This window comes from Diabrotica virgifera, chromosome 5 (genome assembly GCF_917563875.1).
Source record: "Diabrotica virgifera virgifera chromosome 5, PGI_DIABVI_V3a".
NCBI classification, from domain to species: domain Eukaryota; kingdom Metazoa; phylum Arthropoda; class Insecta; order Coleoptera; family Chrysomelidae; genus Diabrotica; species Diabrotica virgifera.
Window position 1 is genome coordinate 245,836,590 of NC_065447.1, and position 23,721 is coordinate 245,860,310.

General features: G+C 31.2%; 1 protein-coding gene across 2 annotated transcripts in view; it reads right to left on the reverse strand.

Moving 5' to 3' along the window:
- The window catches only part of LOC126884758 (1-phosphatidylinositol 4,5-bisphosphate phosphodiesterase epsilon-1-like), an 890,827-nt gene that overhangs the window by 486,185 nt on the left and 380,921 nt on the right, over positions 1–23,721 (reverse strand). For both annotated transcript variants that reach the window (XM_050650976.1, XM_050650975.1), the window contains one exon: positions 3,845–3,874. The gene's annotated coding sequence lies outside the window, so the exon portion shown is untranslated. The remainder of the gene's footprint in view (positions 1–3,844; positions 3,875–23,721) is intronic.

Genomic DNA, 23,721 nt, shown 5'->3' on the forward strand with positions numbered 1-23,721 from the left:
TCAATTTTGCACAACTTACCTTTCAAGCATATTACTAAATGACGTTTCATTCAAAAAAAATCTCAAAAATTTAATTCAAATGATATGACGTCTCAAAAAATGTAATTTTTGAAATCTTCGTAGTTTTATAGAATTACCACCAATTTAAGACGGTATTACTCAAGTTTGAACAGATCTATTACAGTTTTATAAGTGCTTTTTTAAAGCTCAGGATGTAATCTCTAAAATGCACTACATTATTTTCCTTTATAAATGAAATAAACTATTTATTTTTAAGAAAATTAAGAAAGATAACAAAAATGTAATACAAAAACCGAAAATTACCAGCTAAAAAAATGTTCATAAAAAGTGATACTAAAATACATTTAATAATAAGCTTCAATAATAATAAATGTTCAGCAAAAAAATCATATTTTTGACATAACTCGTATAAAATTGATAAAATTTGATATCTGATGGTTGAGTTTTAGATTTTTGACTATCCAGAGCATTTTATTAAGAATATAACTCTTTTTCGTAAAATTTGTTCGTAAAATTTATAATAAAAAAGTTTTTCATGTGGTTCCTAGCTACGCAGACACACTGTATAAGAGCTTCTGTATAAGAATTTTCAAATTGCAATGCCATATTCGGATTCAGCATAATCAAAAACAAAATAGAAACATATTTGATCAAAGTAAAATGATGAATTTACCGATATTTTTAAAATTATTCATACAAAAAAAATTGTTATTGTTTAAACAATTAATAAACAATTAGCGGCCAAATCTGCGAATAGAACTTTTTACTTTAACATGTACATAAACTAACAAAAAAAGTTTTAGAAAAATATAAGCTTGTTTGAATTTTTCCGAAACAATGCATGTTTTCGTTCTAATTGCACTCCCCTAATGGTAATCAAAGTATCCTACTAATACTAATACAAAATATGTAATGAGAAATGCGATTCTCGATATGATTACTGGTACTCAAATACAACAAATAAAAAAGTAACAAAAGTAACCAAAGTAATGAAAGTAACGATTTGTAACGAATACTCGAAAGTAACTATAATCAAAATCACTATCATAATAATAGTAAAATTGGTAATATACACTCACCGGCACAAAATTCCGCCACTAAAAATTTCTGATCAAGTTTGACAATTTATAGCTTTATTATTTGAAGGTTCTCCGGTTTCAAGATTCTTGCATCAGTTTGTAGGTTTGCTTAGATGGCATTATACGGGGCTAAATAAAAGCGCTGTATTTTATCCAAGTTTTAAAAAAGTCTATGGAAAAATTGAAAAGCTGATTTTGTTTCATAGTCCTTTCGTATGCTCATAAACAAAAATCTCAAATAGTGGTTGGATGATAAGATTCCAATGGCCGCGTGTAGCCCAGATCTTAATCCTATCGAGCATTTATGGGATGAATTGAAAATAGCTATTCACCGTCATCCTATGCCTCCAGAAAATTTGGTACAGTTATAGCCCTGGTAGAAGGATATTGGGCTATTCCCCAAGCAAGGGTAACACATCTTATTTATTTGATGCCAAACAGATTGCGCGGTATCGTTGCTGCAATATACCCGCTATTGAATTGTTTTGTTTTAAAAATGAATAACCATTTTCAATTTCGTTGCAACACGAAACTACAGCCGCATCATATTCTAGTTCAATCAGAGAATGCTGCAAGCACCTCTACCGGTTTCGAAACTTATAAGTCTCTCATCAAGAGGCACATATATGCTGCTCTCTCTGACCCAACCATGACAAATCCCGGCGTGCAATTACGAATTGCAACGAACGAAATGGCATGGATGCCCTAGCGGCAACTGCTAACAAAAGACTAAGTTTTCAATCTAATAGCACATAAAACAACATCAAAAATGTTACTCTACATCCTACCAGATTGAAAACAATGGGAACCTTCTCTGGTTACACCTCCGAGTCTTCTACAATTTGCAAGCCATATTTTATTATGGAATTTTACAATTTATAATTCACGTCCTATCTGCTCAGCGTGATAAAGTTCCAACGAGAATGGTTGCCTTCGTACTCCAATCAGAGTAAACATGTTTTGTTTTGTTGTTAATTTTGTTTTGGGTTGTTAATTTTAGTGCGTTTGATATTTTTATATAACTACACCTTCAAAGCCATCCAAAAAATAAAATAATGATAAACGGTAAAGAAGTAGAAGAGGTAGACAAGTTCACATATCTGGGATCTGTCATAGAAAGGAGCGGGGGGTGTAAAAAGGATATACAGACCAGACTAACAAAAGCTCAACACGCATTCAACGCTTTAAATATAATTTGGCAAACAAACGAAATATCGGAAACAACAAAAATTAAAATCCTTAATCGTTGCATTAAAAGTATACTGCTCTAAGGAGCAGAAACATGGAAACAGGACGAAAATACAACTAAAAAACTACAAAAATTTGTAAACAAATCTCTAAGAAAAATTCTGAAAATATACTGGCCAAACAAAATAACTAATACAGAACAATACAGAATAATAGGAAAGGACAAAGCAAACTAACATCTACTACAGTCAAGGAAAAAAATGGAAATGGATCGGCCACACTTTGAGGAAAGACCAAAACAGCATAGCAAGACAAGCACTTGAATACCAACCAGAGGGGGAAAGAAAGAGAGGCAGACCAGATAACAGCTGAAAAAGAACAACAACGAGAAAACACGAAAAAATTGGACTAAGATGGGGCGAAGTCAAAAAGAGAGCAAAAGATAGAAGAGAGTGGAGGGAATTAGTTCACAATTTATCCAGAAAATAAAAACAAAAGAAGATGCGCTGTCCCGGCCAGATAGCAATCTTAAACTTTTGGCCAAGAAACGCATAAGCGCCCAATACTCCACAAGGAGGGATGGAACGAGAGAGAGAGAGAGAGAGAAACCTTGAAAGCAGTTTTTTTATTTACAGATTTATATATAGATATATATATATATATATTATACAAAAGATTATATATAGATAATACAAAAGAAATATGAAACAAATTCAGCCCTTCAATTTTTCCACAGAATTTTTTAAACTTAGGAGAAAATACAGCGCTTCCATTTACCTCCATATAATGCCGTCTAATCAAAAAGTTTTCGTTGCGAGAACAATACCAAACAATATCAATACATTTACCTACAAACTTATGCAAGAATCTTGAAAATCGGAGTACAAATAATAAAGTTATAAATATTTGTCAAACTTAATCAAAAATTTTTAGTGGCGGAATTTTGTGCCGGTGAGTGTAGTAGTCGAGTACATATTTTGATAGTGATTTAATAGGAAAAAAATATGCACGTACAACAGTTTTTGAATATGTGCTAGATATTATGTCCCAAACTACCTACTACTATTGTTAAGAAATAAATATATTCAGGGTGGCAGGACGAAAACGAAACAAGCATTATCAGCAATTATGAGAACATTTTTAAAACCCCAAAAAACCCCAATGACAATTTTTGTTTAAAGGGGACACATTTTCTCGATATTTTCCGTTATTTTACTTTCACCCCTACACCAGGATAAAAACCAACCCAACATTTTTTAATAGCAATAGGGTCAATTAATATATTGTTTTAAAGTCCTTGCCATTTCCTGCACACCAATCTTTAAATTTTTAAATTTGGTCCAATTCTTTATTTTATTAATTTAAAAAGACTTTTAAACTTTAAATTCCATTTATCGGCTTAATTAGTTGATTTACAACACCTATGGTTTAAATTTGAATTTCTTTCTTCGCTCAACATTTACTGTTGTGTCAAAAACATTTTTTCTTATGTCCTGTATGCTCTATATGCCCATATATACCAACATTTAAAGTAGACAAACAAATTTGGTACTTACCAAATCACTTGATGATATTAATAAATCAATCTGAAACAAAAATTAACCAATTAATAAAGGTAAAACTAATTTTACTTTTAGAAAAAAATAAAATATTGAATTTATTTTTCTACGCCTTATTGAAATATCTCTATTTAACCAAATTCTATGTATAAATGCAGAAACGAGTAAAAAGTGGTAAAACCTAAAACTTTTTCATGTTTTTCATAAGTAGTTCCTATGTGTTACGACACTAGATTCTACAAACTCGACACATTCTACTATACCAGAAACTACGCAATATTATATTATATATAGAGAAACTTTTAAATAATAAACTTTTTTAGCTTTTATTTTAATACAGGTTTGTCCATAACACTTCTGTTCTGATTTCGAATTTTCAAAATAAATTAGTTTTTAAAAACTACGTTTTGCAATTTAAAGTTATAATTGGCGCAGTCAGTAGAATATGTGCGGATAGGAAAGAACATTTTACACATCAAGTAATAGAACTTTTTGATTTTTGGTGTCTGAACATCGCAGTGCGTGAAACTTTAGCTTACAGTGGTAGTGGTATTCAACGAAAAGTATTAACCTTCCTGTGAAAGCCAAAGGTCGGAATAGGGGAATAGAACCAATTGCTCCAGATTGGTACTGGACTGTAAGTGCATTTCCTTTTCGTCTTTCCGTTCCTAAATCAGTGAGAAGACAGATTAATTTTTTGAATAATAATACTGATTGATACATTTTTTGATAGATTTTTGGGACATGGTTGGGTAAGACAAGATACAATGAAGAAGTGTTTGTTGTCAGTCATTTACATGCAAGAAACGTACTGTCATTGAGTTGGTGTGCAATTATTGTAAGGATGACAATGTCGATTGTGGCCAATAATTAGATCCTTTTAAACATTACATTTAAAGTGTTGTAGTAAATAACGCGGATATTGAAAAGGCTTCTGCAAAATGAAATATTCGGTGGAGAGAGGCAGACAGACTAGCTACTGACCGAAAGGCATGGAGACGTCTGATTTTTCCACTTACCCCGACACCGTAAATTATAAGAGGACGGCTTACCCACCCTTAAGAATACAACAATATTTTGGATCAACAACGACATCCCCGAAAGTTTTGGAAATCGTCTACCATGTGAAAATCCGGTCAAGCGCTGCAGTAATCCAACTTTGACTTAAATGCCCGATGGAGAGAAGAACAGGAAAGTAAAACAGATCCGCATTACCATAGTCTACGGGACATCATAGAAAATCCTGGCGAATTTGAACATCCCGTAAGATTTGGACATCCCTTAATCGGATCAGAATAAGCTGTGGAAGATGCGCCGACTCCCTCTACAGATGGGGTAAACTTATACTTCCTCTAGAGCGTACAAAGGAGACCCTACACACTTTGTAATGACTCCCGAAAGGTCAATAGAATATAAAAAAAACCTAGACATCTGTTTGTGATGTAAGCCATATGCTAATTAAAAATAAATAAGTTAAATTATATAGTTAAAATTGATAATCTAATAATAAATTATATTGTTTTATTATCAATATAGTTTTTTATCAAACATAATCTCCTATCATGTTCAACCTAGAAAATATATAGGACGTGTTTCTGTTGATTTTATTGGAAATCCTATTATCTCCCGCCAAATTCAATTTGATTCACTCTCGGATTCAAATGTAATAGCTTACCACACTTGACCCCTTATCGTTCCCTGGTCCTTTTTATAAAATTATAGTGCGGAAATAAAAAGGACGATTTTTATTCTACTGTTCAAATGTTGCTTTAAATGATTACATTTTTTCGATTCAATCGCTTTTTCACGTTTTATGAATAATATTTAACAAGAACTGTAATATTGAAATAACTGAATCAGAATAAAAGCAATAACTATTTCAGATCTATTCTTTATTATTCAATAGTCGATTTGGTAAGTGATTAATCTAAATAGGCGAGGAAAGAAAGCATTACACCTTTAACTTTTTTAAAGTAAGACGGATCGTTATGAAACCTTTTGCATTCAATTTGGGAGAACTTCAGGAAAATTGTTGACCACTTAGCATGAGGGACAAATGAAAATGGCATTGTTGTCGGCGGAAAATACATTTTCCAAAGTGGATCTCAAGTGTTCAAAAAATAAAAATTCACAATTCGGAAAATAATTAATTAATTTAAGAAATTAAACCAAAACAAACCACAAAAATATCAAGTGGTCGATTTTAAAAGAGGAGAAAAAAGGTCTATTTAGAACAAAGATAGTAAAAAAAATGTTATTAAAGAAAGTCATAATTATAATAATATAGAGCAATATAACCAGTAGTATTAGAGATAATACTATTTAAATACTTAGAAAAATTTAGAATCTTGTTACCATGGATGATACTTGATTAAGTTTCTGGATAAGAGTAGTGCAATAACTAGGTATTATTGGACGAGTGAAGACACCAGAAAAAAGACTTTGAACATCTGACAGTTAGATAATAGAGGAGGGAACGCTAGAAAAAAAATACCAATCAGTGTTAATCATAAAATAACCCCCTCTTGGGAGTGAAAAAATATATGTCCAAAATAAGTCCGGAAATGGGTAAACTGACTAATGGTATACGCGTTAGGTCTCTGGATCTCGTATAACCAGAGTTATAGCCAATGAAAAATAGATTCATATTCACCAAATTTCAAATAGAATATTTCGACGTAAAATATCCAAAAAATTAAGCATTTTTTGGGGAAAACCCATTTTAACTTTTTTAAAGTGTTTAAAAAAAAGGTTTATTTCTGTCTTTACAAAAAGTTTCTAGCATTAAATTTAAGCAAGTTACGCTCAAAATAAAGTTCAAAAATCGGGAAGACCACCCCTAATTAGCAACTTAAATGAAATTAATCGTTACCGCTCCACAAATTATTTTACTTATGTTGTGTTTATATGATCTGTAAGTTTCATAGATTCAAAGTGTTTATTTTTGAAAAAAATTGGTTTCAAAGTAAAATTTTCAAAAATTTTAATTTTGAAAAATATGCTTTCTTTCAAAATAACTTAAAAATTGTTAGATACCAAAAATCTCGAAAAACAAAAAAAATTCAGCATTTGGTTTTCTGAATATCATGTATTTTTTTGTTTTTCTGTTAGAAAAAATTGATTAAGATTTGGTGTTTCTAAATTTGCATACATTCGTGATCAGTGACTCGTTCAAAAATGAACTATTAACTGCCAAATAACTCGAAAAGTATTGACTTGGTGAAAAAACTCTGTAGAACAAAAGTTACTTAAAATTAGCCACTTTATCCATTTCCTGACTTACTTTGGACGAATATTTTTTCACCCCCAAGAGGGGGTGAAAACCACCCCCAGGGCAAAAGCATATATCGGCACAATATCACTTTTTTTCTTTGACTTGTTAGCTATGTGTATGCCAAATTTCATGTCAATCCAAGCGGTTCTTTAAAATTTAGAGGTTTTGCAATATTTTACCGTTAAAGAACGGACTATAAACCTTGACTTACAAAGAGGTGTTGGAAAATTTTGATTACAAAACCAATTAAAACAACAACACTTGCAAGAAAAAATTTAAATATTTGCCTTAAACTGTTTCCAGTCTCTTTATTCGGCCTTAGAAAGTTTCCCCAAGTAACTTTTTGCCCAGACGCCAATGTTGGATAAAATTTACATTGGAACACAAGGTTAGGCCCATTTTCTTATTTGACTTTTTTTACTATGCAAATTTTAGTGGGGCGGAAAAGAATTATAGGTGTGGTGCGTCGGAAATATCCAACGAGAAGAGTTTTTTTATAATGATGAGGGCTTGACTACGCGCGATGTTATTTAAATAAGTTGATTATCGCACTCCATTTTGGTTTATTAAATTTTTGCATTTGCTTAGTTTTATGAGATGAAAGAAAATTGAAAAATGTTTTTGTAGTGGAAAAGGTTTCTTGAAGCATATAGTTAACTTTGCAGCGGATGCGCTCTTTATTGTCACATGATAGGGCGCGTGTCGTAAATTTTACGTTTTGGAAATCATATTTTCTTTACATAAATATTGCAAAATTGTTACAAGGATACAAACAAAATTTTGTTTTACGATATTTTAAAATAATATTCTTTATTTTTATTTACAAAATTCAAACAATACTTTAAAAATACTTACTTAAGCCGTCCTCTTATAATTTACGGTGTCGAGGTAAGTGGAGAAATCAGACGTCTCCATGCATTTCGGTAAGTAGCTAGTCTCTGCCTTTCTCCACTCAATATTTCATTTTGCAGAAGCCTTTTCAATATCTGGTGGGTATAATTATGCCTTTTATCATACGCATAGTACAGTTTAGCTAAGTGTCGACCAGGTGAATATGCCTGTTATTTAACCAGACCGGTGCACAATATTCTGCTACCGCATAATATATCAGCCCAAGAGCAGACGATTTTGATAAATAAATATTTTGAATTGATGCTGTAAAACCAATGAACTGTCAACACGGATGGAATAGGCACGAAGAAAACTAATGCGGCCACGATACAAGAGAGAGGTCCTAGAGACAGACAGAGAATGGGCAGGAAAATTTGACAGGCCGTGTAATTTGAGTTGCCTATATCAACTTAAATCGGAGAAATGGACTTCATATTTTTTTTTAACTTGGTATCAGGGCTGATGGGCAGTATTTCCAAATTTAAATACTTTTTTGTATTTAAATACGTCAGAACTCTCTTCTTCGTTAAAAGAAGTACTGGTTTTAATCTGTCTTTTTGTCATTATCATTAAGTGATACACAATAAAATTATTTATATTTATTAAATATATCATGACGCCGTTCTAAATATAAAAGTAACATAATCAAGGACTTCTTCACTTTATATAAAACAGTTACTAATTTAGTATTTAAATAGTTTTAAAATTATTTAACTCCCAAATACTTTAGGAAAGTATTTGTTTTGATAAATACAAATAACAATTCTGAAACGTATTTAAACACCAAGTATGGTACTCTGTACTCTGTTTACTCTGTACATACAAAAAAGCATTTAAATTTTGAAATATGTACTGCCAATCAGCCTTAAAGTTAAAATATGAGGTCCATTCAACGAACTGTCAGTAGATTCAATCGGATCCATTTATATAGGCAACTCAAATTACACGGCCTGTCAAATTTTCCTGCCCATTCTCTGTCTCTCTCTCTCTAGGACCTCTCTCTTGTATGTTGGTGGCAATCTCGCTTCACTATTTGAATGGGACGGGGCCATTCCATCCGTGTTGACAGTTCATTGTGTAAAACCCATGTAGTGCCACAGAGTTTCTATATTATATCGTTACGTGTTTTTAGGTTTGCTGTTGGTTTCGTCAGGTGTTCTCTGAATGTCAGCGTTCTGTCTAGATTTTAGAGTAACCCCAAAGTATTCCTGATATTTATTGTTTCAACAGTTTGTTATTAAAATACACTCGTAATTCTCTGTTTGCCAGACTGTTGTTGACATGAAAAGCTTTTAGTCTAGTATTTGTAGTATACTTGGTTATAATCTCCATTTTTTTAAATATTCGCTAAGGATGGATATGTCATTCGCTGAGAGTGATTTCGGTAGATTCTAAAGACTGGTGGTTTGCTGCAAGGGTCCAGTCGTCAGCATATTCAAACTTCCGAAATTAGGTTGCAGGCATGACAGCAATGTAGAGGCTGAAAAGTAAAGGGGCAAGAACAGAACCCTGTAGAAGGCCACTATCAAGTTTCATATGTCTACTCGTCTCCTTTCCCATTATTACCTGGAAGGTTCTGTTTGTCAACATGTTGTCAACGAGGTTGATTATCTTTCTCCAGGGGATAATACGAGCGAGTTTATATATGAATACCTGTCTCCAAACAGTATCACATCCTGCTGTTAGATCTACGAATGCTGTTGCTGTTTTTTGTCTCTTTTGAAAAATAGCTTCTATAAAAATTGTAAATGACAAGACTTGGTCCGTACAGCTTCATTGAGGTACAGATCCATTGGCTATGAGAATAAAAGGTTTAAGTTTTCAATGGGCCAAAAAGTTAGCAGGAATTTCAAAAGGCGCCACTACTTCCACATTTTCTTAAATTGTCAATAGTAATTGCACGACAGCTCTAAAATTATCGATATGTCTCCCGAGTGACACTTTGACAGTTTTAATTTCACGACCCGAAGGGGAGTGAAATTCTGTCAAAGTGTCCCGAGGGCAACAAGTCGATAATAATTTTAGAGATCGAGTGTAATTCGCTCAGATTGCATGAATAAAACTGTATTTTTAAATCATTTTAACTAATCTTTTATTGTTATATTCACTTAAATATTTGCTAAACGTGTTTCTTGATGTTCTCTGTGACATTAGAGTTGTAAAACATAAATGCCATAATGCCACTGAATGTTCATTTTTGCGTAGTAACGAAGGGCATCTGACGTAATGCTTGACGACGGGATATTATCAAAAATTATCGGGTATAATATCACAAGAGAGTGAGAATAAATTGAAAATAATGCGACGGTTTTTCGAAAATTTCTTTGTTGTCGGGCAATAGACACGAGAGCCCGCAGGGCTCGAGTGGCTATTGGCCAATGACAACAAATTTGAGTAAAAATGAAGCATTATTTTCTTATTTATTCTTACTGTCGTGTGGTATTCGTAAGATTATTTTTTAATACGTATATTATGGATATTTTCTTAAATGTGACAGTTGTCAAAACTAGGAAACTGTTTGCCATTAAACAGAAACAATCTACTTAAAATTCTATCGGTAATTTTCTCCAGTAGATAATTCTCAGTATAATTTTAATCAGATTGGACAGAATTAAACACGTGATCAAATATCTTACTATACGATTGGAAGTTAAAATCAATAAAAAATAATCGCTATAATTTTTATTTGTATAGCTTTCTATTGCTCAGAATCTTCTATGCATGAATTAATCACTATTATTTTAAAAAAATTAAATCTCCCAGACTTTCAGTAAAAAAATCTCACATCATAAAAAATTTTCCTCACGATTATAATATTTCCTCTCCATTGACACTGAAGCTCACTAAATAGTACAAAATAGTATATTGTGCAACAAGTGCAGAAAGATACTAATTTCTCACGAGTTTGAAAAGTTGCGGTACGAGCGCAAGCGAGTGCCGCAATTCAAACGAGTGAGAAATTATCTTTCTGTACGTGTTTCACACTATACTTTTTCTACAAGCACAGTTTTTCATAAAAATAAAAATCACAATTTCCAAACGACGATTAATTATAATAGGTACCTATGTGATAAATTTTAAACTGTATTTAATTAATACCTACTAATCAATTTAAATTCCTTATACCTAAATAAATTACACAGAAATCAGTTAAAAAATTAATGCACTGCCTTAATTTGTTTAAATTTAAACAATTATTACACATTATTGACATTATATTTATGCAGTCACGGATTTACACAAAACCTACTTCATTCGACGTCTCTTGCACAGGTTGCTAAATCCTTATTGGTTATTTGATAATTATAAAATGTTTAATAAGAATAAAATTGTAAAATAAAACAGTTGTAACATCCATAATTTAGTTTCTATGCTATTGGGATAAACCGTAATCGTACCCCCTCCTAACTGCCAAAGTGTCATGGCCGCCGTCGGGACCTATTGTGCTGACATTTACAATGTTTACATATAGAAAAGTTTGTTTTTTTCTGCTTATAATGCCGTTTTCTAAAGATATTAGTGAACAAAATCGATTTGCTAACAATATTTAATATATTTTAAATGTGCTAAAATTGGATTCAACAGCAAAAGTCGCATAAATAACATATAAATAACGAATTTGTTTACCTATTACAAATGGGGTTATGTGGTTGTAACTGTTTATTTTGGGAATAAAATGAAAATGATCAATTAAACGACTGGAAAACTGTAAGTATTACAATTAAAACATGTTTATCCTATCACAAGAGTTCACTTCATTTTAAGAAAGCTAATTATTATTATACAATAGACATTTATAAACTGCCATGTACTTTTAAGGTTACTTTTGATCTGTTTTCAAAGCTTATGATTAAATGTTACCTACCTCTTTATTAATTAGATTTGCCAACAAAAGATGCATGATTAAGGCCAAATGCAATTCCTTTGCTAAAGTCATAAAAAAAGTACCAATACAGTTAAAAAAATTATTTTAAAAAGGTCTCTCAAAAGACATGAAAATATACAACAACTCAAAAAACTAGAGAATGTAAAGAAAGCCAGGTTATTGGAAATGGAATTCCTGTTTAATTGAAAGCCAGTAAACTATCCAAGACTTTTCAGAATCAAATGTGTCAACTTGTAAAAACGATTCTTCTGACATTTTTAGTAAAAACCAGATTATCCTCAAGAAAAATTCTGTTTAAGTGAGACTCGAAAGTCATATTTGTGAATGTGTCATCTTTGAATGAAACAATTTTTTTACCTAAACAATTAAATGTATGGATCTAATTAAAAACAATGCTGAATCAAGTACAGTTACAGAAATACAATCCTTTGAACTTCTAAATGTGATTGTTGAAAGTGTCGAAATAGCTACTGCATAGGGATTCGAAAGGGATAGACTTGTTATGAACGCACTTGATCATGTACTTCTTACTGTTATAAAGTTGAAACAAAACTTATTTTATGCTTTTTTATCAGTCACTTTTAATTGTGTATCAACTTTACGTGGTACATCGTGCAAAAATTGCTAAAAATGCAAACATTATATTTATTTTCTGTGTTACATTGGATAGTATGATTGAATGTCTTCCTCTTTTAGATAGTGAAGTGAAGAACATCTTGAAGTTCCAATGATGTTTCAAGATGAGGTAAATCGACATAATTGTATGTTAGAAGGACAGAGAATATGAAGAAATGTTATTGCTGCATATTTAGTGTAGTGAAATACAAACTTCAAACATTATAATATATTTTTTGATTTCAAACATTTCATATGATTATGAAAGAACATCTTTCTTTTTAAAACAATGAAGAAGTGAAGAACATAATAAAGTTCCAACGAAAATGATTCCAGATGAGGAAAATCGAAATAATGGTTGTATGTTACGTGTATAGAGAATACGAAGAAATGTTATTGCTGCAAACTTAGTGTAGTGAATTAAAAACTTATTGTCAAATACAAATCAATTTATTTCATACTTTTATAATATATAGTGATATAATTTTATATGTGTTCAAATAAAAATATTAATAAATAAAATACAATAAACACAAATCATGTATATCTTACAATGAATTACAAAATCAAAAATTAATTACAAAAATATCAAAATAAATCTAAAATATTAAAAAGTTACATATAATTTTTATAGTACCTACATACTTTGGTTGGTACTCTAATAATTTGGAGATCCATTAAAGTTTGTAGATGGAAATTGCAGGTATCTAAAAAATATAATAATATAAAGTAACTCAACAATCTCTTTTTAATTAGGGTAGCAGTTGATAAAGATGACCCTTGCTCAGGAAATCAAATGTATCTAAAAAAAAAATTAAGTAACAGCTTTCTAACAAAACAATGACTGCGTTCACCAGATGCAAACACATTCACAAATGTTTGCGCTTTGATTCTAAACTTGTTGACAGCGAACTGAACGGTTGGTTGTTTAGGTTAAAATTTGACATTTTGCTTGCTTGGTTTGAACGTAACCTAAAATAAATTTTCTCAATAAATACGTTTTTGAATTTATTTTTTTTATTAAAGGAAAAAAGAAAATTTATTTAATAGATAATAACGTAGCAGAATGTCTTCAGTAGCCTTTATTTTATATATAAAACCCTTATCAATATATTTTACAGTATATACAATTTAAATTCCCGGCCATATTTCAACACGTTTGCAAAGTTCAACTTAAATATCTTATGTTTGCAAAAATGGCGACCGCTTTCCAAACATGTTTGACGTTAGCAAGTCGTTCAGAACCATAAAGCGCAAACTGATTGCCAACGTTTGCATCTGGTGAACGCGCCCAATCTTGGCACTAAACGGAAACAAAGATACTGGTAAGTATTAAAACATTTTTTGAAAAATCTTTCTGAAAGTGAAAATAAAGACTACTCTCTATGGGAACAACTAAAACTGGGCATGCTTTACAAAAAAATGTATCCAGAACAAACTTCTTCTCTATAAGGCAATACTACGACAAGTCTGGATGTACAGGATTTAAATCTGGGGAACTGCCAGTAATACAAATATGCAAAAACTATTAAGATTCTAATCCGAAGTCTTTTATGATGTCCGATGTTTTTAGTACCACTACCAAATATCATGCTAAACTGAAAATTATAGGGTAAAAATCTGTCTGATCACCCAAACTTTTAAAAGCTGGATGCTTATCTGATCTAGTCCAGAGTCTGGTTTCGGTATTGCAGCTATAAAATACTTAAATAGTAAGCATGGAAATTTTTATTATGGTCCGCCTTGAGGCAAACTAGGGCACTAGAGGGTTAAGAAAAGTTACAGATCTCTACACCACTGGGAAGTAGATAGTAGTTACTAATTTGTAAAAAAGTCAGAAATATGGTAATGTAGACTAAATTAATATAAATATGTAAAGAGTTCTCACCCCTGAGTGTAGTTCCCACTGTGTCATTTTTTATATCTGTCATATTGTTATCATGATAACAGATTGCATTAAAGTTAAAATAAAAAAGAATTAAAGAAGTTCATAAAAATACTCTATTTTTGAAAAAATATTTAAGTGCTTAAATACTTTTTTAGATAAAATATACATAAAATTTATTTTTTCTACAACCGTGTTAAAAATGCAACTTTCAGCACTCCATACAAGCGTTAAAAATGCTACCTTAAGGCACTAGTGCTTTAAAATTTTTATGGCACTGCAGTTCGTATTGACTGTATAGGCAATTTTGATGTAATGTCAAAAAAATATAAAAATGGAATGTCAGTTCAAGTAATAGTTATTTATGATATAAGTGTTAAAAGTACACATTTAACCCTTAAACGCCCAACCTTTTTTAGGTCCCATGTATGCCTAAGGGTGGGTAAAAAATGTCCACCTTGAAAATAGCTAATATATTTATTGAGAGTTGTTGGAAATGGATTAAACTTAAGAATCTGATGCTTAAGAAACACAGCATCTTCTAAAATATTAATATAAACAATTTACAAACCTTAAAACAAAATTACAATATAAATAAAAATTAACATACCAGTAACTGCCATTAATTCAAATTTGTCGATTTTCTCCACATTCTTCCTTTCAGCCTCCTCATTGGCGGAGAATTATGTCGATAATGTAATTATACGTCGATAATTATATGGATTATGTTCCTACCAACGAGAAATTATAGAGAAACCTTTAGTAACAAGTTTTACAAAAGGTGTACTTTTTATGACCACCCATATTTAACTCAAGATATTACTTTTATTTTCAAAAATATCGGTAAAACCAAATTAACATTAGATAAAGGGCTGTATTTGTAACAATAAATAATTTTTGAAAAATTTTTACACATGTACCTAATAAATAAGTTACAAGGGAATACGCATTAGGTGGACATTTTTTACCCACCCTTGGGCGTTTAAGGGTTAAGGCACGCATGTGAAAGTTTAAGAAATCACATGAGTGCCTTAAAAATGTACTTTTTAACACGCATATCATACAATATTTTTTCTACAAACGTAATTACAGGACAATATCTACAAAAACTTTTACTTGAACTTGACTGACATTCCATTTTTATATTTTTGTGACATTACATCAAAATTGTCTATACGGTCAATACGAATTGCAGTGCCATAAAATTTTTAAAGCACTTGTGCCTTAAAGTAGCATTTTTAATGCTCTTATGGAGTGCTAAAAATTGAATTTTTAACACAGTTGTAGAAAAAAGTTTTTGTAGATATTATTCTGTAATTACGTTTGTAGAAAAAATATTGTATGATATGTGTGTTAAAAACTACATTTTTAAGGCACTCATGTGAATTGCAGACTTTCACATGCGTGCCTTAAATGTGTACTTTTAACACTTATATCATAAATAACTATTAAAAAACTAACAGAAAATAGTAAAAATATTTGAATGAGCATAAGTAAAAAAGTCACTCTCTCAACCAATAAACATTTGTGATTAAAATTAATATACTTAATTGATTATAATATGAATGTGTTCTTGTAGAGTTTCATATAATAATTTCCATTTGACTAAAGAGACACAAGCTGGAATACTTAGGTCAATAATACTTAGGTATGAAACACCCTAAAAAATATGAACTTTTGCATTTGATAATTCAGAGAAAGATCCAAGGTAAATGTGGTTCTGGTAGAATCTCACAATCATAGCTGAACAATCTAAGACCATAGTATGGAAAATCGACTCCATCATCATTAGTTAGAGCTGCTGTCAATAAAGCCACAATAGCGAATATGGTAGCCAATATGATATCCAACAATTGATAACAGTCATGGAACTAAAAAATGTATTATTTCAAAGTGTTTATGGGATAAAATTAGTAAGAGTGACATGATACCTAACAAAAATTTGATTCAGAAGATTTAACATAAAACTTGTAATTCTCTTATACTAAACTCACAATAAAGATGCACCAGAAATAAACAACCCAAGACATGTTGAATGATACAAATAGCACTCCCGAATCATGATTTACAATGTATAAACTTTGTAAATCATGATTTGTGAGTGCTCCTCATAACATTCATCATGTCTTGTGTTTGTTTCTTTCTAGTGCATCTTTATTGTGACTTTAGTATTATAATTATATACAGTGTGTCCACGGTTGGGGTGCCCAAGAGGAAAAACTTTTTTATTTTCAATTTTAGCGAAAAATGTCATTATTGATAAAAAGTTTTGCTTGTTCTAAAACCCCATAAAACGAAATAAAATTCAAGTTTTTAAATCCTGCTTAATTTTGTAGCCAATTTTATGTAAATCCCTATTTTATGTAAATTTTTGCACTAAGTTTGAAATCTTAACAATAATCTAGTGTTGCCAAGCCACAATGTAGCTTAGTAACTATCAACTTCGATAAATAATTTGCGAATTGTCAATTTTTTTGACAATGTTAAGCGTTCAATAAAGAATTTATCTTGTGATAAATTTCATTATTAAAATTGTTGTATTAATAATTATTTAATTAATAAATAATTGGATGATTCAAGGAGAACGACAAAGTCTGGCTTCGTAATCCAGAGAAGTGAAAGGGTTGTTCTCCCAAGTTATTATTGTTACAATTTCGAACTTAGTGCAAAAATTTATAGGGATTTACATAAAATTGGCTATAAAAATAAGCAGGATTTGAAAAACTTGAATTTTAGTTCATTTTATGGGGTTTTATTAGAACAAGCAAAACTTTTTATCAAGAATGACATTTTTCGCTATAATTGAAAATAAAAAAGTTTTTCCTCTTGGGCACCCCATCCGTAGACACACTGTATTACTATTTTTATAATAAAAATATTATAATTTATAAAATGTGATGCTGTATATGATTTCAAATATTAATCTTTTCTATTACCATATAAAAAAATATTGCCTTTACTCAAAAACATTTTATTTATCATAAAATTTTTAAAGATATATTTAAAAAGTTCATAAATATTAATATTAATTTATACAAAAACATTAAATATTTTAGTTTTACTCTGGTTTATGGCTGTAAGGTGTCTCTGAATATTTTTCACTCTTTTATAAGATGTTTCGAAAATTGAAATATCTCTGAAAGTTTTTAATATTTAAAATCAGTTTTCATAAATTTATCATCGGTTAATATTAGAGATCTTAAGTTCACAGTGGCACAAACAACTGAAAATATCTTCTGCAAGTGGAAGAAGACTAACATACATTTTACATACATTAAATGTTTTTATTTATTTCGTTGGATATATCTATGTGTACTCAAGCTTTAGCTATCTTCATTGTAAGAATTTTAAGTTTAGCGTGATATTTGGTAGTGGTACTAAAAAAATCGGACATCATGAAAGACTTTGGATTGGAATCTTTGTAGTCTTTGCATATTTGTGTTACTGGCAGTTCCCCAGAATTAAATCCTGTACATCCAGACTTGTCGTAGTATTGCCTTATAGAGAAGAAGTTTGTTCTGGATACATTTTTTTGTAAAGCATGCCCAGTTTTAGTTGTTCCCATAGAGAGTAGTCTTTATTTTCACTTTCAGAAAGATTTTTCAAAAAATGTTTTAATACTTACCAGTATCTTTGTTTCCGTTTAGTGCTAAGATTGTTTTGTTAGAAAGCTGTTACTTAATTTTTTTTAGATACATTTGATTTCCCGAGCAAGGGTCATTCATCTTTATCAACTGCAACCCTAATTGAAAAGAGATTGTTGAGTTACTTTATATATTTTTTAGATACCTGCAATTTCCATCTACAAACTTTAATGGATTTCCAAATTATTAGAGTACCAACCAAAGTATGTAGGTACTATAAAAATTATGGGTTACTTTTTAATATTTTAGATTTATTTTGATATTTTTGTAATTAATTTTTGATTTTGTAATTCATTGTAAGATATGCATGATTTGTGTTTATTGTATTTTATTTATTAATATTTTTATTTGAACACATATAAAATTGTACCACTATATATTATAAAAGTATGAAATAAATTGATTTGTATTTGACAACAAGTTTTTAATGCACTACACTAAGTTTGCAGCAATAACATTTCTTCGTATTCTCTATACACGTAACATACAACCATTATTTTGATTTTCCTCATCTGGAATCATTTTCGTTGGAACTTTATTATGTTCTTCACTTCTTCATTGTTTTAAAGAGGAAGATGTTCTTTCATAATCATATGAAATGTTTGAAATAAAAAAATATATTATAATGTTTGAAGTTTGTATTTCACTACACTAAGTATGCAGCAATAACATTTCTTCGTATTCTCTGTCCTTCTAACATACAACCATTATTTCGATTTATCTCATCTTGAAACATCATTGGAACTTCAAGATGTTCTTCACTTTACTATCTAAAAGAGGAAGACATTCAATCATAGTATCCAATGTAACACAGAAAATAAATATAATGTTTGCATTTTAGCAATTTTTGCACGATGTACCACGTAAAGTTGATACACAATTAAAAGTGACTGATAAAAAAGCATAAAATAAGTTTTGTTTCAACTTTATAACAGTAAGAAGTACATGATCAAGTGCGTTCATAACAAGTCTATCCCTTTCGAATCCCTATGCAGTAGCTATCTCGACACTTTTAACAATCACATTTAGAAGTTCAAAGGATTGTATTTCTACTGTACTTGATTCAGCATTGTTTTTAATTAGATCCATACATTTAATTGTTTAGGTAAAAAATTTGTTTCATTCAAAGATGACACATTCACAAAATAATATTTATATATATGACTTTGAGTTTCACTTAAAACAGAATTTTTCTTGAGGATAATCTGGTTTTTACTAAAAATGTCAGAAGAATCGTTTTACAAGTTGACACATTTGATTCTGAAAAGTCTTGGATAGTTTAGTGGCTTTCAATTAAACAGGAATTCCATTTCCAATAACCTGGCTTTCTTTACATTCTCTAGTTTTTTGAGTTGTTGTATATTTTCATGTCTTTTGAGAGACCTTTTTAAAATAATTTTTTTAACTGTATTGGTACTTTTTTTATGACTTTAGCAAAGGAATTGCATTTGGCCTTAATCATGCATCTTTTGTTGGCAAATCTAATTAATAAAGAGGTAACATTTAATCATAAGCTTTGAAAACAGATCAAAGGTAACCTTAAAAGTACATGGCAGTTTATAAATGTCTATTGTATAATAATAATTAGCTTTCTTAAAATGAAGTGAACTCTTGTGATAGGATAAACATGTTTTAATTGTAATACTTACAGTTTTCCAGTCGTTTAATTGATCATTTTCATTTTATTCCCAAAATAAACAGTTACAACCACATAACCCCATTTGTAATAGGTAAACAAATTCGTTATTTATATGTTATTTATGCGACTTTTGCTGTTGAATCCAATTTTAGCACATTTAAAATATATTAAATATTGTTAGCAAATCGATTTTGTTCACTAATATCTTTAGAAAACGGCATTATAAGCAGAAAAAAACAAACTTTTCTATATGTAAACATTGTAAATGTCAGCACAATAGGTCCCGACGGCGGCCATGACACTTTGGCAGTTAGGAGGGGGTACGATTACGGTTTATCCCAATCAATAGTTAAATATAATAATTGTCTTTTAGGTTATATATTTGTCTAAAGTTTAACCACGGATGTAAACAGAATATAACGTTACTCAGAATGCGGTAGTCCACGGATGTAAACAGAATATAACGTTACTCAGAATGAGGTAGTCAACTGTGCAGAAAAGAACTTTGCGGTACAGAAACGTCACTTTGCGGCAAAGAAACGTCACTTTTCTGCACACTAATGTCAAATATCTTATACTGTGAGAAAATATCAAGTTTGTTAACATAAAACCGTGCAGAAAAGTGCACTTTGAATAGTGGTTGTAGAAAAATATTTAAATTTGTTATTTTTATTGTTTTTCCGTTATTGACCTTGCATACAAATATTCAAATAAAAACAAATAGTTGTATATTTGCTTTAAATATTCAAACTATAAACCGAGTTCTTGCGGAACCAATACATCATCACACTCACTTTTTACGATTTTTGTTTTGGCAACTCTGTTAGCTGTTTAAAGAGCTGCCAGTTTATGAGAGAACTTCTGAGTATTTGGGAGATGTTCATATTGCGCGACAATACGATCAAATAGATCGAAAAGAATGCAGCAGTGCTGATTTTCGAGGGAGTTAGTGCCAATTTTAGTTTTTTATAACCAATTTCGAGTGCAGCTTTGTAGTTCTTGGCACAAGTTAAGTTTTATGTTTCCACGTGTGGAGTTGTTTATTTTCTTTGAGTATGAGAAATCAATAAATCAGACTTGATCTCTCTTATGATAGCTTTACTACAGACACGTAGTAGTACGGTTTTTATCTCATATGGTTAAAAAGTATACAGGATGTACAATAGAGGCATAATGTGGAATGAATATAATTTCAGAGTTGTGTGGACTCTATTAGGTTGTTGGTGCAGGGAGATTAGAGAGGAATTATGATTTACAGACAATATCTTACCTTATCTCTTAATATAAATCTTAACCAAGTCACTGTTTTACTCGGATCGATCAACGTCACATATGCTGGTTTAACACGGGGTTAATCTCGTACAAGGTTTATTTGTTTTTAGCGGATTAGCGATTTGTCTATAACGGATTAGCGTTTTACACTATTTCACAGAGAGAAAATGCGTTTATTCAGCGATAGTTGAATCCGGTTCGCGGAATTTTCGCGTGTTAACTAGCACAGAGAGAGAATTGCGTACTTTACCAAGTGTCTATTCCCTTCAAGTGGAGAAGGCAGAGAGGAAAATCCTCGCCACCCATGGTCGACAATCAAGAGAGAGATATTTATTTTGCTGGTTAACAGTGAAGAGATAGAATCCCCGTTGCAATGTGTAAACATATCTTTATGGCTAGGGATAAACTAGAAAGGGGTGAATCTAGGTACTACTAACAACTGTTATTCATGGTTGGCTTGCTTATGAATTATTTAAAATTAAGGGTAAAAATTATTGAAATAACACAGCGAAAACTATAATAGTATTTTTTACATATATGAAAATGTTACACATAAATAATACTGGGAAACAATTTGAAAAATAAAAAATCTGTTGAGTTTGATTTTTGAGCTGTTTTTTAGGTTTTTATTTAAGCAGGTTGCAAAATGTAATTAGTTTTTCTCTACAACTTCAAGTTTTTTCTATACCCCACAAGCTAACATGGATGATAAGAAGCACTATTAACTTTCTTATGGTTGACACTAACTTTCTCCCTTGGATGAAGCGAATTCAAATGAATTTTACTTTTGTACAGTGAAAATGTCAGGATGTAACAATAAAAACAAATATAAAATTTATTATCCTAGTTCACCATCAGCTATGTGCCCAGTGCTTCATTCAGCCGAAATCTCAGAGCCAATTTTCAATAACTCTCTTTAGAAATACGATAATATGAGTCTAGTGAAAATCAAAGCTACCCCAACGATGAAAATTTTGAAAAATGAAGAAGATTTCGTTCTTAAGGGATTTTATCGCAAGGTTGAATGTTTTAGTACGAAATTCTAGACCATCCAAAAAAGCTTCAGATGTTTTAGCATCCCAACTGCGTGAGGAAAACTTGCTTGAAAAGAAAGCTACGGTATCCTATTTTCAATCAAGAAATACTAGATTGTGCAACAAGTGCAGGAAGGTACTAATTTCTCACGATTTTAAAAAGTTGCGGTACGAGCGCAAGCGAGTGCTCAAAACGTTTGAGCAGTTCTTGGTCATTCTGAGTAAGTGACCAAGTTTCTGAGCCATATGTTAGCAGTGGTCTTATTAGTGTTTTGTAGGCAGTCAATTTAATTTTTATAGGTATTTTTGAGGCCATCTGTCTTCTTAAGGTATAGCAACACTTATTGGTGAGCACTATTCTTCTTTTAATTTCTTCACTGCTTTTACTCTTTTTTTCCCACATTAATGGGTGTTCCTTTGATTTGTAATTCCTTATATTGCTTATTATGCTCCAAAAAGTAGGAAGATCGCCGTCCTAATTTATTGTTCATCATCCTCCAGTCCTGAGTAACGCCAATGACTCCTTCCTGCGACCCATTACCGAGACCCATCAAACCGCCGCTCCATTTTCCCTAAATTTCTCATAACTTTCACACACACTCACTCACGTACATACGCCTAAAAGTCACTGTCAATTTGCTTCCCTATGACGACATTATTTCCTACTAGGTGCGATGGAATCTACATCCGAAAGATATTAGAAGCGACATTTTAATTTTGACTCGAGGGATTGCTTTGGTTGCGGTTATTAGTGGAGAAAATGAGATTTTAGTTAAATTGTCCACGAATGTCGATTCAAGGACAATACTTTTACGCATTTTTAAGGTTAGTTGGATATTTTCTTGTTTGGACCTATCTTTACATCGATAACTATTATACAGCTTTAGTAAGTACTACTAAAAGTAAGATTTTAACACAGTAATTAAAATAAAATAAAACTACAAGTAGAACATAGGTGCACAATCAGTAATAGATAAGGTAATAAAGGCGGAGACGAACACATTGAGAAAAATGACAAAAAATGTTAAATTGGGCCTAACAATAAGAAGACGTATTAAGGAAAACTATAATGGGTGTTACCATCTTGTGAATAAATGACCAAGGGTAATTCCCTTTTTGATGATTTGATATTTCCTTTTTTGATGTTTACTTACGTTGTGGTTTGAGCGGCAATCTTAATACCTGTTGGTGTTATTCGATTGCCTGTAAACTTTGGTTACATAATCTTGAATCCTCTTTTGTGATAAGCACATCCAGAAAAGAAAGTGAATTGTTACTTTCTTCTTCCTTGGTGAATTTGATTTACTCTTCTGTACTGTTACTTTACTAATTCCCGGACTCTCACCGACAAGCTACCACTGCCATCGACGGGCGCTGGAGAATTCTGGAGAAGATGTCCCTGGTACTGGGTGATTCGATCCGGAAAGGAACACAGACTAGCGTATAACATACAGAGTATGGGTTTTAAGCTTGGCATGCCCCCTTTACCAGGCACCTATCAACTAAAGACCACCCCTTCTTCGGGCAAGGTACTCCTGACGAGTTCAACCGTCGAACGAAACATTGGAATGTCTTGCGCAGTCTGAAAATTCGAGAGGAAAAGTGTATAAGAGAGGCTGTAAGGGCCCATAAGCGCACTATATGCAATTTGTTACTTTATTCACCCTATTCCTGTCTCGATTTTTCTAGCGTCTTCTTTTTTTCAACGACAACTTTTCGTTTATAAATCCTCAA